A 17,281-nucleotide genomic window follows, 5' to 3' on the forward strand; every position below is an offset into this window, starting at 1 on the left:
GTCCCCGACAGAATCAGTGCCAACAGTCTGACTGCGACAATGCCCACGACTTTGCATAGGACTGCCAAAGTCGAGGAAGGGATCCAATTGAGTTCTATGTTGACCAGCAAGGTCCTTATGTCACTGCTAAGGTCCTAGGTACGAAGTCTCCATTTCTGGTAGATATTGGTGCAACACGTAGTGCGTTGTCTAAACGATTGATTCCCAGGGCACCCTTGTCTGGCTCACATGTGACATCAATAGGTTTTGATGGAACGCCCTCAACTAATCCCTTGTCCACACCGATCTCTTTTAACTTGGACAATAACACCACTGACATGACGTTTTTGCTCTCCTCCAACACCCCTGACACCATTATGGGACTTGACTTGTTGAAACATTTTCGAGCCACTATTAGGTGTTCACAAGACGGAGTCGAGTCATTCTGTACGACAACCCAACGCTGCTCAGATCTTGTCGCACACAACGCATGTTTTCCATCACTGACGCTGACTTGTCCTTACTCGACACCCTATCTCTGTACCTATGGACAAAGACTGACTCGGACGTAGGACGCATGATGATAGACCCTGTACACATAACTGTTCGACCGGACGCAGTGCTCCCAAAACTCCCACAGTATCGGATATCGCCCGAAGGCGAGAAGGCATTGGTAGAAATCATCCAGTCCCTGGTAGACGCAGGAGTGGTAGAAGAAGTAGTTAGCAATGTGTGCAACAGCCCTATCCTACCCATTGTGAAGAAGCAGGGTGAAGGAGATGAAAAAGCGTACCGCTTCATCATCGACCTACGAGAAGTCAACAAAGTAGTTGTACCCCAGTACCCTGTAGTCTCAGACATCACCACCATTCTGACCCTGATTCCTTCCACTGCCACCACCTTCACGGTAATCGATCTCAAGAATGCATTTTTCTCCATCCCCATCCACTCAGACAGCCGCTACCTTTTCGGCTTCACTTTAAAATCCTGCTCATATAGATTTTGCAGAGCACCCCAGGGCTACACTGAAAGTCCAAGCATCTACAGCCAGGCCCTCAAGAGACAGCTGGATGCAGTCCAGTTGCCGGATGGAGTGGTGTAGATACAGTACGTCGATGATATCGTTTTGGCGGCCAACACCACTCCACTTGCAGTCACAGCCACCATCCAACTCCTGCACTTCCTCGCAGAAAATGGCCACAAAGTCTCCAAGAAGAAGTTGCAATTCTGCCAACCTCAAGTCACTTACCTAGGCCACCTCTTGTCCAAAGATGGGAGAAAACTCACACCCGATCGAATTCAGGCTATTCTAGAGACCCCTATCCCTAAAACCCGGAAGCAAGTCCGCTCTTTGGTAGGCCTCACCTCCTTCTGTCGACAATGGTTGCCAAATTTCAGCCTCATTGTGAAACCACTACTTTCCCTACTGGCTACAGATGTCCCCTTCCCACTCCCTTGGACCCCTGAATGTCAATCCTCCTTCAAGGAACTACGAGACGCCCTTTGTTCAGCACCCGTCCTAGGAACCCCTGATTATACAAAACCCTTCTCTCTCTACACCCACGAAAGGGAGGGATGCGCTTTGTCTGCCCTGACCCAAGCCATCGGCCCCAAACAACGACCGTGTGCCTATTTCTCTGCCACTCTTGACCCTGTGGCGAGAGCTTTGCCTGCCTGCCTTCGAGCAGTAGCTGCTGCTGCTGTCTCTATCCGACAAAGTGAGGGGATCATACTCTCGAATTCCCTCACGGTACTAGTGCCTCATGCTGTTGACACCCTCCTAAACCAGACCAAGACACAACACCTGACCAGCGCACGACTGACTGGGTACGAACTGACACTGCTCGCACCTCACATCACGTTGAAACGATGCACCACACTGAACCCAGCCACCTGGCTGCCTCTGCCTGAGAATGATCCCGATGTGCCCCCTATACATGGCTGTGTGACCCTCACGGACGAACAGACTAGGAGTAGAGTTGACCTCCGAGACACTGCCTTCCCAAACCCTGACGGAGAGCTATGGGTAGACGGCTCTTGCATTAAACTCCCCAACGGCACCACCTCAGCTACCTATGCAGTTACCACAGCCCGAACTATAGTTGAAACCGCCCGCATCACGCAACGATCCGCTCAGGCGGCAGAACTGATTGCCCTCACACGAGCATGTATCCTAGCAAAGGGGACGACAGCAAACATTTACACGGACAGCCAGTATGCCTTCGGGGTGGTTCATCATTTTGGGCTCTTATGGAAGGAGAGGGGATTTCTGACATCTCATGGCACGCCCATCCTGCACGGAGATCTAGTCTCCGCTCTGACTGAAGCGGTTCTCCTCCCCAAACGACTAGCCGTAATCAAATGCCAAGCACACAAAAAGGTGACAGATATCACTGGACATGGAAATGCACTGGCCGACATCACTGCCCGAACCACAGCTGAGAATAGGACGACGACTCATATGTACGTGACTAGGTCACAAGCAGAAACATGGACGGACGCTAGGGAAACTATTAGGGACATCCAAATGGCCAGCTCACCACAAGAATTGACTGAATGGGCACGGGTGGGATTAAAAGACGATGAAGGCTGCTGGCGGACAAAAGACACGAACAAATGGTTGCTACCCAACTCGTATCTGATCCCCATACTGACGATGGCTCATTCCCCTGCACACATAGGATCTGCCCTATGACCGAACTTGTCTCCCGAGTTTGGCATAACAATAGAATTGCAGACTCAGCCAAACGATTAGTCCAAAAATGTCTAGTCTGTCTGCAACACAACCCTGGGAAAGGAACTGTCGTACCCCGGGGAGGGTTTGGGGTCCCCAACCATCCATTTGAAGTCCTACAGATGGACTATATCCAGCTAGAGATATGTCAAGGACTGAAGTATGTACTTGTTGTCGTATGCGCTTTTAGCAAATGGGTGGAAGCCTACCCGACGCGTGACAACACTGCCATAGCCACTGCAAAGGTACTACTGAAAGAGTTCTTCCCTCGCTACGGCCTTTGCCGTATTTTATGGAGTGACAATGGCCCCCATTTTGTAGCCAAGGTTATCCAGCTTATCCTGAAAGGATGGGGGTACGACAGAAATTCCACGCAGTTTTTCACCCCCAATCTGCTGGACTGGTCGAGCGGCACAATGCCACATTGAAACTAAAACTGGCGAAAATAGTGGCTACCACAGGACTAAAATGGCCAGACGCTCTTCCCCTAGCATTGCTGTCAATGCGTTCCACCCCCACCAAACACCACTTGACCCCTTACGAGGTCGTTTTCGGCCGGCCCATGAGTATCTGGTCCGCACCCAAACCGACATCTATTCACGACGTCCCGGACGTCCTAATGTCTGACTATCTGTATAACCTAACTAAAACACTGTCTGTTATTCATCATCAGGTGCTGCAGGCCATCCCCGATGCTTCCAGGGGCCCCGGACATACCATCCAGCCTGGAGATTTCGTCCTGATTCGGAACTTCCAGCGGGAGAAGAGTCTGGAACCCCGCTGGACGGGCCCCTGGCAAGTCTTGATCACCACCTGAACAGCTCTTCGAGTGGAGGGGAAGCGAAATTGGCTGCATGCACATCACTGCAAGAAAATCTCTCCGACCCTGACGTCGACCGAAGACGTGACCACCCAAGAAGAGCTCCTGCACAAAGACCGACCATCCCTGAGCTGCTACCCTGAAACAGAGACACTCGAATTGGCAAAATTCCCTGATCCCACTGTGCCATCCAGAGAAGGGTATAACCTGCGACGAAAGGAGGGAGCTTCGGCTAAGTAGACCACTGACTAAAGTCACCATTCTCAGAGCGGCGGCCTGACACTACAAAGGCTGCCAGGAGAGAAACCAAACGAAGTCTGTGGTTCTGCCCACTACCGAGCACCTTGAAGATGATGGAAGCGCCCGATACGAAGATGATGGAAGCAACCGGACATCCGGAGACCCACTACAGAAACCCGAAAACTGACAGGTTGCACAGCTCAAAGACTATTGCTCTTCTTATCGCTCTTCTCTTTTGCCTCCTCCTCATGACTACCTTCTGGATCGTGGAAGAGAACGCACCGGCTCATAAGACATTTCTAACGACTGCACGGTCTACCACCATGAAAGAACATTACCTGGTCTCTCTTTCACCTCAAATCCAAGAAAGGCGTAAGGAGTTCTGGAACAACTCCTTCGTACAGTTGCTGCACCAACACAACCTTGCTGCCAATGCCACGAATTGCTGGATCTGTGGGTTGATACCACATGCCACCGGACATTCCATCCCCTTCATCCCTTCACCTTTCTCTGTTCATGGCTCCTGCCTTGCTTGGCTGATCCTCTTGCAAGAGAGCTACAGAGACAATGCCACTTCCGGCGAAACTATGTCACACTTTTATCATGGAGTCTGGCTGAACAAAACCGGAAGAACTGCTGCTCCCTTTTGCCCTGTATCCTCCAATGCCTCGTTCACATGGACATCCCCGCCAAAGAAATGGTGGAGATGCAAATATTCAACAATCCAGCCAGACCCACCTTCTCCTACCTCCAGAAACAAACAGCTGCCACCCTGACTGTGGCCCTATCTGTCGTCAATGTCTCGGGCCTAGTATGCATCACAGGTCATGGGACACAAATGGTTGGCCACAGCACTTGCCGCATCACCAGAACTTTGGACTCAACCGACCCACCCTCTTTTGTCACCTCTCCAAACATGTACTTCGTCTGTGGTACAAAAACCTACACCTGGCTCCCAAAGGGCTGGGGAGGTACTTGCTACATTGCCTTCATCCTTCCTCCAACCTATGTGGCCCCGGCAAACCATCACCGACAGAGACGAGCAAAGGACATTGAGCAGGCCGACTCCACTGGAGCACAATTCTTGGATGCAATGAAAGGACTTGTTCCACTTTGGGGTCCGATGGCGAACAGTCGTGCCATTCGACATTTATCCCAGGCAGTCGAGACAACGATGAACATTACAGCTGGTATCCTCACAAACAATACAGCCGAGCTTCAGGCGGTCCGTCTGGTGGCTCTTCAAAACCGCCTTGTTCTAGATGTGGTTCTGGCGGACCGTGGAGGAGCATGTCGTATCATCGGGTCCAGCTGTTGTACCTACATACCAGACAATTCACCCTCAGTCTACAAGGCCATTGAACACCTCCACAGACTCTCCTCAGAATTTCATCAGGAACAAGAAGGATGGTCGCTTGGGAATTGGTTCTGGAGTGCTGTAAAGGACTGGGGATGGAGGTTGTTCGTGATCGTACTGATACCAATCATCATAATATGTGGACTCTGCCTGGGTATTCAATGCTTGCCACCTCTGTGTTCACTATTTGCTAACTGTATTTGCCCTAAGACCCCGAACTTTGAAGCTGAACGCATGAAAGCTTTGTATGATGTAGAAATCCGTAATATGATGGGGATAGACATAGATTGACAAGCTGGCTAGATATGTTGAAAAGGGAGGACTGTTAAAATCTAGATTTCGACGTAAACATTATCGGCGCCATCTTGTCCCTTTTTAGGCTCATATGTGCGCGTAAGTAGCAGCCATTTTGAATGCCATGGCCTCTCTGCCCACTGCCGATAGCCAGCGCGTCTCTCTCTCTCTCTCTCTGAGCCCGCAAGCATCCCCCGCGCGCTGACAGCCCACGCTCTCACATGCTTGGGCCATAAACCACCCCTTCAGCGCGGCCCTGCCTCGGAGCCACATCCCGTACCCGGCTAACACCTCCCTCCGTCCCTTTGATGATCACACATCCTTTGATGAACCCCCTTCCTCTGTGCCCGATTGTCCGGCCCGACCCCAGGCCATCACCTAGCCCTGCGGATGCAGTTTATTGCCCCTTACAGCAGGAAGCTGTCCCTCTTCAAAGAATCTATGACTGATCAAAGCCCCCACCCCATGAGATCCGATCAGCCACACACATTCCGGGAACCAGCGGAATATCCAGCTGCGCGATAGTCATCACCTACTGAGATCGGGGTGGGGACTTCTACTGTAAATGTGTGTGGGAACGGGTTTGAAGCAGGGATTCCGGGGATGTCTTTCCGTACTTCAAAGTATTGACAAGAACATGTTTCATACAATAAAGCCATAAAACTGTGTATAAGAGGCCAGGCCTCAGAGATGCGGGTAGAGCACCTCGAGAAGATACCCTGTTGTCTGATTTGACGTGTTCTGCTCCGTCGGAATAAACTCCTGTTTCCTGCCTTCCTGTCTCCAGCGCCTGCCTCTTTGTTTGGTAATATTGAATGGTATGAGAGGCGGCTAACGCCGGGCAAACACTGTAGGTCCTTGGTCGACATCGGCCCTACATTTCGACAAGTCTGTGTGTGTGACTGCCTAAAGGAAATGTAAAAAGCCCAGCTGTCACACACCCCAGATGTGTATTCAGAGACAGGCAGAGGCACAGATTGGTTAAAGTGAGAAATGGCAACTTTCTAAAAGTGCCATTTTCAGACTTACAATTTAAAAATGTACTTCACCATAAGCTGTGATTTTATATTTCAGTAGTGTCACTACCTGGACATGTAAAACGAAAAAGTACATGTCCAACTTTTTAAATAATCTGCACCCTGCTCATTGGGCTGTTCTGGGCCTACCTGAGGGTGGATTCATATGTATTAAATGAGAAGTTTAAACTGCATACACAGGCTCTGCAATGGCAGGCCTGAGACATGTTTCAAAGAGCAACTGAAGTGGGGGGGGCACAATCAGTGCTGTAGGCCTACTAGTACCATTTAATGTACAGGCCCTGGGCACATAGAGTGCAGTTTGCTAGGGACTTATACGTAAATTAAATATGCCAATAGTGGATAGGCCAATGTTACCTTTTTTTAGGAAAAGAGCACCTGCACTTTTGCACCTGTCAGCAGTGGTAAAGTGCCCAGAATCCTCAAGCCAGAAAAAATGAAGCCAGCAAAACAGGAGGTCAGAGGGCAAAAATTCAGGGGAAACCACGAAAGGATGCCAGGTCCAACAGAGTCCTTCTAGGCAGGGAAACAATGCAACGCAGTAAAATGCATGCACTCTTTGCCTGGCAAACGTGTCTTGTTGGATTCTCTGATTCTCACATTAGTTTCCACCAAGCCTTCTCCCTCACTACACCGTTGTTGTTTTCTTAGGTCCTCTTTTGATTACATTACACTATATTGTACATGTCCTGCCCTGGATCTCTTGCCTTTAGACCTGCCCCTCTTCAGGGTTTGGGCCACGAAACAAATGTCCATGCCACTGCTTTGACCAGCAATCCCTAGGTTCTGTTGGAAATAAGTGTGTTATCAATATTGTTGTCATTCAGTTTCTATACTATTGAATGTAGTGTAATTATAAGCAATTTACCCATTTCACAGGAGTGGTGTTTTCAGCTGTGGGTGGATATCTCATTTCTGTAGTCTTTCTTAGTTCTCTGTAGCCCCAAGACCATTCCAGTACAGCATTCTATTTTTACTAGTACTCTTGATGTTTTGGGTTCTGGGAAGTTGGAGGTCTGCTCCTGTAAGTCCTTGTTAATACTGGTAGTTATGACAGTTTGCCAGCCCTACATGGACTCTGCTAATGTACCTTTTGCTTCTCTGTCCAATATAATTTGGAATATGTAGAAAGAGATAAAAAATGCTCAAGTAGAAAGAGCAATTCTGTTACATCCCCTAAATCAGTTGCAGAGTGAGCATGTCACTGTTCCTTCATTGACATCGCCAAACTCATTTAGCATGGTACCTTCTGCTAATACAGTCAAACACTTGAACAGTTATTGATCATTATTATGCATCAGCTATGTCTGCTAATACTGTAATGGCTCCTCATGTTAAAGTCACAGGTCACCCACATGTTCCTGTGTTTTTACCCCAATGTCAATGACATTACCTTGCAAGACCACATGAGCTGTTAACAGAATTCGCTAAAATCTCCTTTGCACTATCTTTTTTTTACTAAAGATGCCTTAGTGTGGACCCCCCTCTAGATTAGGAAAATATATAATCATTGACTATTTCCGTTCCTTTTCAGTTACATTTTGGGCTGTCTTTGGAAGGAAACAAGAAGTTCATATGGGATTATAGACACTTTGTCAAGATTCTCAGGATATCATTTTTTATATTGCTCACTTTACTAGATAAGTACCAGAGGCAGATTCTAGCTTTTGATAAAGATACTTTACAGTTCTTAGTCTTACTTAGTGCTGGAACTTTAAGCATGTTTATTGATTACCATTTTGTGAAACATAATGAAAACCTGTGCCAAACAACCATAAAGAAGAACCTAAATGTCCAGTAGATGGTGTTCCTCTACTATCAGGAGCCGTGGCACAAGAACAAAGGGTCCAAAATGCACTATGTAGTAAGTTTTGTTGTACTACAGTATCATTACAATACTTGCTACAAAGTGCTATTGATAAACCACATTTTCTGATAACTTAAAGTACCGTACACTTTTGTTGTAACTTATTCATATAAATCACACTTTTGTAGTAACCTAAATATTTATTTTGAGTTAAATATATTTTTACATTTTCCCCATACTGTACCAAAGGAAGATTCCACAGTAGGTTTGGGGATCTCAGTAGGGTAAAGGAAAGGAATACCTTGAAAGAAATCATTTAAGTTGAAAATATATTGTAATATTATTATTTGAAGTATTAATGCAAATTCATTTTATGGATTTAGTTACATTAAGAAGAAACTAGATAAAAAGATACAGCTTTCTATAGTTCATTTTTAACTCAAACGTTAAATATTAGTAAAATAAATTGAGTTAAAATAAAATAATATTCCTGAAGATTATATTGAAATTCAATTCCAACCTACAGAATAAAAATATTTTGTTTTTGCGCATTATTAATTGTTAAAGGTGATGTTTAGTCAGTAAAAATGTATGTAATTATATTTTATAAAATATAATATTATATTATGTGTGAAATAAAAAAATAATTATTAAATCTTTTTATAATTAAAACATAGATATGTATTATTTATATATATTTTGAACATTAATTTATATTTATTTATATTTTGACCTATTTGAAATAATTTAATTTTATTTAATCTTATGTTCTATTAAGTTTTATTTCAAGTCCCTTTCGCTAATATTTTCTATGAAGAGGTGTTTGCTGTACCAGTGGTTGGCAATGTGTAGTGCAGGACTTACTACAAAAATGTATATTGCTACACGAGTGTAGGGAGGACATAAAATTACTAGAGAGGCAAGATGGCATCGGCGCGAGTGGATGCGTAAGCTGACCGCTCCTGCCTAATCTTGCAAGTTGGCGGAACGGAGGAAAGACGGGGACGGTGACGGAGATGATAGTAGCTGCTATTTGTATTCTTGCTTAAGGAGCACCTCGAAACTCCTATCAGCGTGTGTATAACTGGGAGATACTTACGGTGCCTTTCAGGGAATCCTTCCTCGGACGGCAGAAGCAGCTGATGCCTGAATCGCTGTTTGCTCTCGCGGCGGGACTCCTCAAGTGCCGACAGACTCGCTGGGCGGCTGTAGCTGCAGTCTGCCTCCACCTCCACAGAGTAGTGATTGTCTTCACCTGGGATTGCTCTCACAACCAAGCAGTAAGCCACCAGTGCAAAGCGGGGATGCTGTTGAAGGGGACCCGAGGAAGACCGCGAGCCTAAGAGGATCATAACTTGTGCGGTGATACTGACGTGAGTGACAAGAATCTCGGTAATTTGCTCAGAAATGTTAAAAATGACTTGGAGGCCAGGAGAGTTACAGCGGGCGGGTCTGATAATAGAACAATACCTGCATTTTTTTCCATGACGAAAGAAAAACAGAGGGAGAAAAGACTGTCTCTGTTTCCGAAAGTGGACTACAAGTACCAGAAGCAACAGCAGGGGACATGGTGCATAACCTAGAAACAACGGTTGTGCTGAGTTTGCGGGACTACCGCAGGCAGTATTGTTATTGGTGGTTCTTTGGATGTGAATACCTTGGAGGGTGCCGCAGGTGTAGATGCTCCAAAACAGGGCGATAACCAACTTGCTAATCTCCAGTTTGTTACCCATCAGGGAGATGATCAAGCTCAGTCACTGGATGCGGAATCAGGAGATTTTTATTCTTTATCAGAACAGTCTACATCATCCTGTGAAGATTTGGTTTTACAGTACTCCAAGCAGATAAATATGGCCGGTGGCAGCGCTCATAGTAGCATCTGCTTGGATGATTCAGTAAACTTTGCTTTTGGTAGCCCTCATACAGTGTGAAAAAGGCCAGAACCCACAACAGACAAGGGAGGGGAGCAAAGTTTGCATCAACCTACCGACTATGAACCAAAGAAACACCCGGAAGAGGACATTTCGCTGTCACTGATATATCAGTCAATGATGTCTCACCTTAATGAAACTCGGGAGGAGAGTCAAAGGGTCCAAAACTTGTGCGCAAATTGCAGAGCTTGGTTTGGCGGTTGGCTAACCGAGGAGACCATTTTGCAAAATCACCAGCGTACCTGCGGGGGCTCCTGAACTTGTGCTTGCCTCCCCCTCTTGATTCAGTTGACCAGCGACACTGGTGCTGCTTCCCTCCCACCGCCGCACCTCCGGAGATCTGTGTGGCCGCCATGTGGAGGAGAGCCAGGGCTGTGAGGACTACGGGTCCCAGTAAACAGTGCGGCCGGAAGCCGCCTACCGCGAAGGAGCACCAGGAGGCGCATAAATGACACCCTCATTGTCCACGTCGCGGGAGCGCGCGGTTAGTGCGTCGGGCAAAGGGCGGGCTGTCTGTGGCCGTCTGGGGCAGGACGAGGCTGGGCTGGGCCATGGACCTTGGTTTTTGAACATTGTAGCTGAGCTCTATCATCCTCGACAAAGTGAGACTTTTTAATTATTTCATGTATGTCTGTTTTAATGTTTGAATTATAAGGACATTGGACAAGGCGTTAAAATAAGCCCTTCACTACTGTAGTTTGGTCTTCGTGCCGGTTTCTGTTCCCATAACCGAACGCTCTAGAATAATTGACAGTACTAATAATGTCGAAAGCTAAAGTTGTTAAAACACCCCCTGTATCAGCCACGTTAGACAACTATCTTGTGAAAGTTGTGAACAAAATCAATAGTGAACGACGTAAATCGTTAGGCCGGGGGACCTCCTCTGTCTCACCGCCTACATCGCCTATTTTACTGTGTGTTTCCCCACCAGATGATAGTTGTGATCCTGATCAACCTGACTTACTAAATATGGAAGATCCAGCACTTCCATTTATAGAATCAACGCTTAATCAGGACAAACCGGGTGTTTCTTATGATTCTCCAGCTCAGCGTTCCCTGGCCCCGAGAACACAGAGAGTACTGAGATCACGTAAGAACACACAAATTAAACGGGGGTGGCCATAACAATAAAAGAGCAGATTCGCCACCCATTAGTGTTGGAAGTGCTACCGAGTCAGCGGTTAACAATGCCACAGTTAAAATAGACATGGAGCAATTAGACCTCTTGATTGGCATTATAGATGCAAAAATTGCCAAGTTAGTTAAACCTCTAATGGCCAAACTTGACCTGATTTCTGCGGAAGTAGTGAGACTAGGAGGCCTTCTGGGACCCCACATTGATATAATTGAAAGTGATAAAGCTGCTGAAAAGGGTCCTGGGGTTAATAATGAGACCTTTAAGTTTCCCAATGGGGGATCTCGTACAGTAGAACCAACCCTACCTGTAGTCCCGGAAACTGTGCGTAAAAACCCATTGCCAGCAACAGGCCCAGAGAGAAAGATGGGAAGAGCAGAAGTGAAGAATAATTGTTTGGTTAACTCACAACCAGATTTACCACCGGAATGTGCACCGTTTATAGCAGTCCTAACTAATGTTCCATCTGCAAGAGACACCGGCCACTCAAATAAGCCAGAATCCCACAATTCCCTGAAGAACAAAACTGTGTCGTGGCTTAACCGAGAGTGTGGGTTTCCAGTGGCATTATCACACCAGATCTTAACTACTAGAAGAGTCACCTGGATAGGCAGATCTCATAAGAACATTAGTGGCGACTGTGTCATTATTAATTTTAGAAATCCACATCTTGCCAATACTGCATTGTTAAGAGCCACCTCTTTACCCCATAACGACCAGGGTATTACACTTCGACCACTGGGTTACTTTTACAGGCATTTAACCCAGCAGCCCTTTAATGATTCTTTTAGGGGCAGAGGTAACAGCACTGATGGGTCCACTGGCTGTGGGGTTGCCACATCCAACCGTTATCAACCCCTGAGTGGTCTAGACTCAAATGATTGACTCAAACCTGGCTGGGTCCTTTCTCCACCTGTTGTAGTAGCCTGCTTTCCGGTTGTGGGGGCGGAGGCCGGAAATACAAGAAACTCAGTGAGTGCACGTTGGGGTGGCAATTCTAACATTACAGACATTTTGGGGGATGTACAAGGTGGCTGTAGTGATGGCATGGCGGTAGCTAAGGTCCCTCGTCCAGGAACCAGGTACCTTAGCTGGAACATTGCCGGGTTAAATAGTAAGGCAAATGACGCTAAGTGGAGGGACTGTCTTACAGATTGTGACATCATCGGGCTCCAGGAAACTTGGGACACAAAAAATACCTTTCTTCTGGATGGGTATGCGGCTTTTTGGTCGCCAGCAGTTGCTTCCCCTATGGGGAGGGCGAAGGGCGGACTCTTAACCCTTATTTCACTAAAACTTGAGGGACTTACACCAAAGTGGAGACAAGTTCATCATACTGCTTGGCTGTGGAAATTTTAACCAAAACCACTGGTAACTGGCTCATTGTTAACTTTTATAACTCCTTTGATAAGGCCTTTTTTAATGAACATTTAGTCAGTCTATATGATTTCTTAGAATTGTACAATGTTAATAGTATAAATTGTTATTCGGTTATAGTGCTTGGAGATTTTAATGTTCACTGTTGCAATGATAAATGCTATGTCTGGGACTGTTTAGGACCAGCTAACCAAGACAACACTCACTTTGAGCATTCCCCGCAGGGATCGTATTTAGAAGAATTGGTGGCTGGAAACGATCTGATCTACCCTACCCAATCTAGAGGGGACGTTCCAACTTTTAAAGGCAAAGGTTCTGGGTCAACTATTGATTATATCTTTGTCAGCCTAAATGTGGCAAATAGGGTTTGTCAGTATAATGTTTCCTGGTCCTCATATGGCGATCATAACCCTGTTAGGCTGATCTTGATGGATGACTTAAAGAAAAAAGACAAAACTAACTTGACAGCTGGAATGTTAGATTTAAGACCCACCGATCAAGCTCGACGTCGGAAATGGTGCCGGGTGGTGCCTAAGGATTTTGTGGACAATTAGGCTGGGCAAGATATGTCTACCTGCTTAACAGATGGTATAGTCGGTGAAGAAGTCCTTATGGCCTACAGCAGAATTTGCACCCAGATCGATAGTGATCTTAAAAAAGTAGTTAAGGGGCAATCTAGGAATGGGGAGAAATGGTTTGATAACAACTGTTCAATAGCCCATCGTAAGCTGATGGTAGCATTGAAATCCAACCCTCCTGATAAAGCGGAAGTAGCTGTGCTTAGGAACTCATACAAATTGGCACAAAAAAAGCAAAAAATGAAATTAGGGAGGATGCCTGGAATGAGCTTTTATCCATTGACGTAATTAAAAATAGTGCCACATTTTGGACTATGGTTAATAAGCCTTTTTCCAGGACAATAGCAACAGTGAGCTTGATTGTGGTATTCAGGAACAAGGATGGTACAGTCATTTTAAACATGTCTATGATGGGGAAGGGATGCCGGCAGGTCCAGTCCTAAATATGGAAAATTATACACTGTCATTTACAGAGCTAGAGGTAACGCAAGCTATAATGCAAATGACGAGTAATAAGGCTCCGGGACCTGATGGAGTCCCGGCAGACCTTTTTAAAGCAGATGTAAAGACCTGGACAAATATATTGTATAATGTCTTTGTCAACGCTTGTCATTTGGGCCTGCCACCTACATGGGCAAGATCTGTCATTATACCAATATATAAGAAAGGGAATAGAGGTGATCCGAGTTGCTATCGCCCGATATCCTTGAATGACTCCTCAGTAAAAGTACTTGGCAGGATGGTTTTAAGCCAACAGACTAGTTGGCTTGAGGAAACGGGAACGCTTTCTGCAGCCCAGTACGGCTTCAGAAAAGCGATGGGCACAATAGATTAATGCCTAAACTTGCAACTATTGATAGGTAAATATACAGTGGCAAAGAAGGGAGCACTATTTTTGGCCTTCATGGACCTGTCCTCGCCCTTTGACCGAGTACACAGGTCAAAGCTGTGGTCCAATCTTCTAACCCTAGGCATAGACAAAAACATCGTCTATTTTTTAGCGGATCTGCAACGGTGAGGTATGACCAGCGGGGCAATTGCACGGAAGGTATTTCCATTTCAAATGGAGACAGGCAGGGGTGCATCTTGGCGCCCCTGCTCTTCACATTCTATATTAACAACTTAGATACCACCCTAACTGCCTCCTGTAAAGATATCCCCTCTGCAGGGAAACGCTTGGTTCCTGCACTTTTATATGCGGACGACGACGCCCTCTTAGCGAGAACGGCAGTGGGTCTACAGTCACTGTTAGACTCTTTTTCGGCCTTTATGAAGTCACTAGACTTAAGTGTAAACTTCTCTAAATCACACATAATGGCCTTTGGTCAGAAATCCCTAAAGGTCAAAACCCTTTATTGCGAGGGACATTTACTAACCAGGGTTTCATCGTTCCCATATCTTGGAGTATTATTTGACGACCAAGGATCCTGGGGAACCCAAATTACAGCGAAAAAAACTGTCTTGATCAGAGCCACATCTGCTGTGTTGGGTTTTGCCAGGAAGTTAGGAGCCAGGCCTGTGAGGGCCCTTATTCAAATATACAGAGCAAAGTGCATATCACTAGCCATGTATGGGGCCGATTTGTGGGGCATTAAAAACACGAAGGCTATACAGATTGTTGAAGACAGGTTTTTAAAGAACCTTCTAACTGTCCCTAAAACAACAGCCAATTACATTGTCCATCAGGAATGTGGAATTGGCTTTGTTGAAGACGCAATTGCCGTGGCACCCCTACAGAAATGGATAGCACTTGGTTAAACCCTGATTTAGTGTTAAATCATGATATCTTGAAAGATTGGATGTCACTTGATTGTGGGTTGTCTATACCCTGGCTCAAATATGTTCAGAAGTTATCAGTTAAGCTAGGTAGACCAGAATTATACAACTTCCCAGAAACATTAGAGAAGGGAGATATAAAATGGTCTAAGGAAACATACCTACGTTTAGCTACCACGGACAGAGCAGAGAGAGCTGGTAAAGGTGACAGTAAGGGCACCCCCAGCTATGCAAAACAACACTATCCATGGAACCATATTTAGGCTACGTCACAAATAACAATCATTGTTTCTTATTGACCCGATTCAGATTTAATCAATTTCATGTTCTTCTTAGTGAACAGAAGGGTTGGAAGAAGGTAGATGATCTTGGGCCCTGTACTTGCGATAGCTTTTCGGGACAGGATATCATACACTTCTTATTTTTCTGTGAGCACCTTATTGTCATTAGGAAATGTTTTATTTTCCCAATTTTAATTAACAAAGGTTTTATGCAAGTGAGACCTGCCCTTCTCTATTTGCAAATGTTGACAGATGTATGGGAAACTTTTAACATTGCTAATTTTCTATCTGCAGCTGTGAGAACCCTGAGGAAAATAACTTAATATTTTATAATCATGTATATTTTTATCTTTGTGTTAAAATGAAATTAGTTTGTACTATTTTCATCCACTGATTTTATATGTATTTATGAGCTTTGATTGTGTTTTATATATTAGGGATTTACAGTTGCGGACATAATCTGTGTTTCAGAATGCTTTTATGGTTTGCACATAAACTGAATAAAGATATTTGACTGACTGACTGACTTGTGCGGTGATACTGAGGTGAGTGACAAGAATCTCGGTAATTCGCTCAGAAATGTTAAAAATGACCTGGAGGCCAGGAGAGTTACAGCGGGCGGGTCTGATAATAGAACAATACATGCAATTTTTTCCATGACGAAAGAAAAACGGAGGGAGAAAAGACTGTCTCTGTTTCAGAAAGTGGACTACAAGTACCAGAAGCAACCGCAGGGGACATGGTGCATAACCTAGAAACAACGGTTGTGCTGAGTTTGCGGCACTACCGCAGGCAGCATTGTTATTGGGGGTTCTTTGGATATGAATACCTTGGAGGGTGCCGCAGGTGTAGATGCTCCAAAACAGGGCGATAACCAACTTGCTAATCTCCAGTTTGTTACCCATCAGGGAGATGATCAAGCTCAGTCACTGGATGCGGAATCAGGAGATTTGTATTATTTATCAGAACAGTCTACATCATCCTGTGCAGATTTGGTTTTACAGTACTCCAAGCAGATAAATATGGCCGGTGGCAGCGCTCATAGTAGCATCTGCTTGGAAGATTCAGTAAACTTTGCTTTTGGTAGCCCTCATACAGTGTGAAAAAGGCCTGAACCCACAACAGACAAGGGAGGGGAGCAAAGTTTGCATCAACCTACTGACTATGAACCAAAGAACCACCCGGAAGAGGACATTTCGCTGTCACTGATATATCAGTCAATAATGTCTCACCTTAATGAAACTCGGGAGGAGAGTCAAAAGGTCCTAAACTTGTGCCGCAAATTGAAGAGCTCGGTTTGGCGGTTGGCTAACTCTCATGCTGACTTTACGGCACGGTTTAACGATGCCGAGACTTGGATAGCAAACTTAGAGGACGAACTGGCACAACAAAAGGCTACGACTGAATCACTTCACACCATCAAGGAGGACGCAGGAACAACTTGAGAGTCTTACAGATTCCAAAAGGAAAGGAAGGACAGGACCCTCGCAAACTTATTGTGGAATTGTTTAAAAATGCTTTCCCAGAGTTTAGCAGATTGGATTGGGATAGAGAGATTGAAAGAGCGCATAGGTTTCCTTTTAACATTGGTCTTCATGCCGGACAAACAGAGGATAAGCCTAGAGCTTTTTTAATCTTCTTTAACAGTTTTTTGGCTCATGACGAGGTTTTTCAGCTGGCTCGCCCCGACAAGAAAGAGCGGAGGTTGGTTTTGAATTTTTTTAGGCCAGATTTGTAATTATGCAATGGGGAAACGCTGGCAGTTACGTCAGCTAATTTCAGGCTAAAGGGGCGCAGGCATACTTGATGAATCCGGCTAAGTTGAAAATGATTTCTAATGAACGTACTCGTTTTTTTCACTAATAAGGGTCTTGCTAAGGAGTATTTGAATTCCATCTAGGTATTAGGGCCAAGGAGTTATTACATGTACAGGGG

At 45.5% G+C, this 17,281-nt stretch overlaps 1 protein-coding gene across 1 annotated transcript in view; it reads left to right on the forward strand.

Annotated features, from left to right (window-relative positions):
- The window catches only part of LOC144752614 (scavenger receptor cysteine-rich domain-containing protein DMBT1-like), a 1,037,642-nt gene that overhangs the window by 241,077 nt on the left and 779,284 nt on the right, over positions 1–17,281 (forward strand). The window lies entirely within an intron of this gene.

This window comes from Lissotriton helveticus, chromosome 5_1, assembly GCF_964261635.1.
Source record: "Lissotriton helveticus chromosome 5_1, aLisHel1.1, whole genome shotgun sequence".
NCBI classification, from domain to species: Eukaryota; Metazoa; Chordata; class Amphibia; order Caudata; family Salamandridae; genus Lissotriton; species Lissotriton helveticus.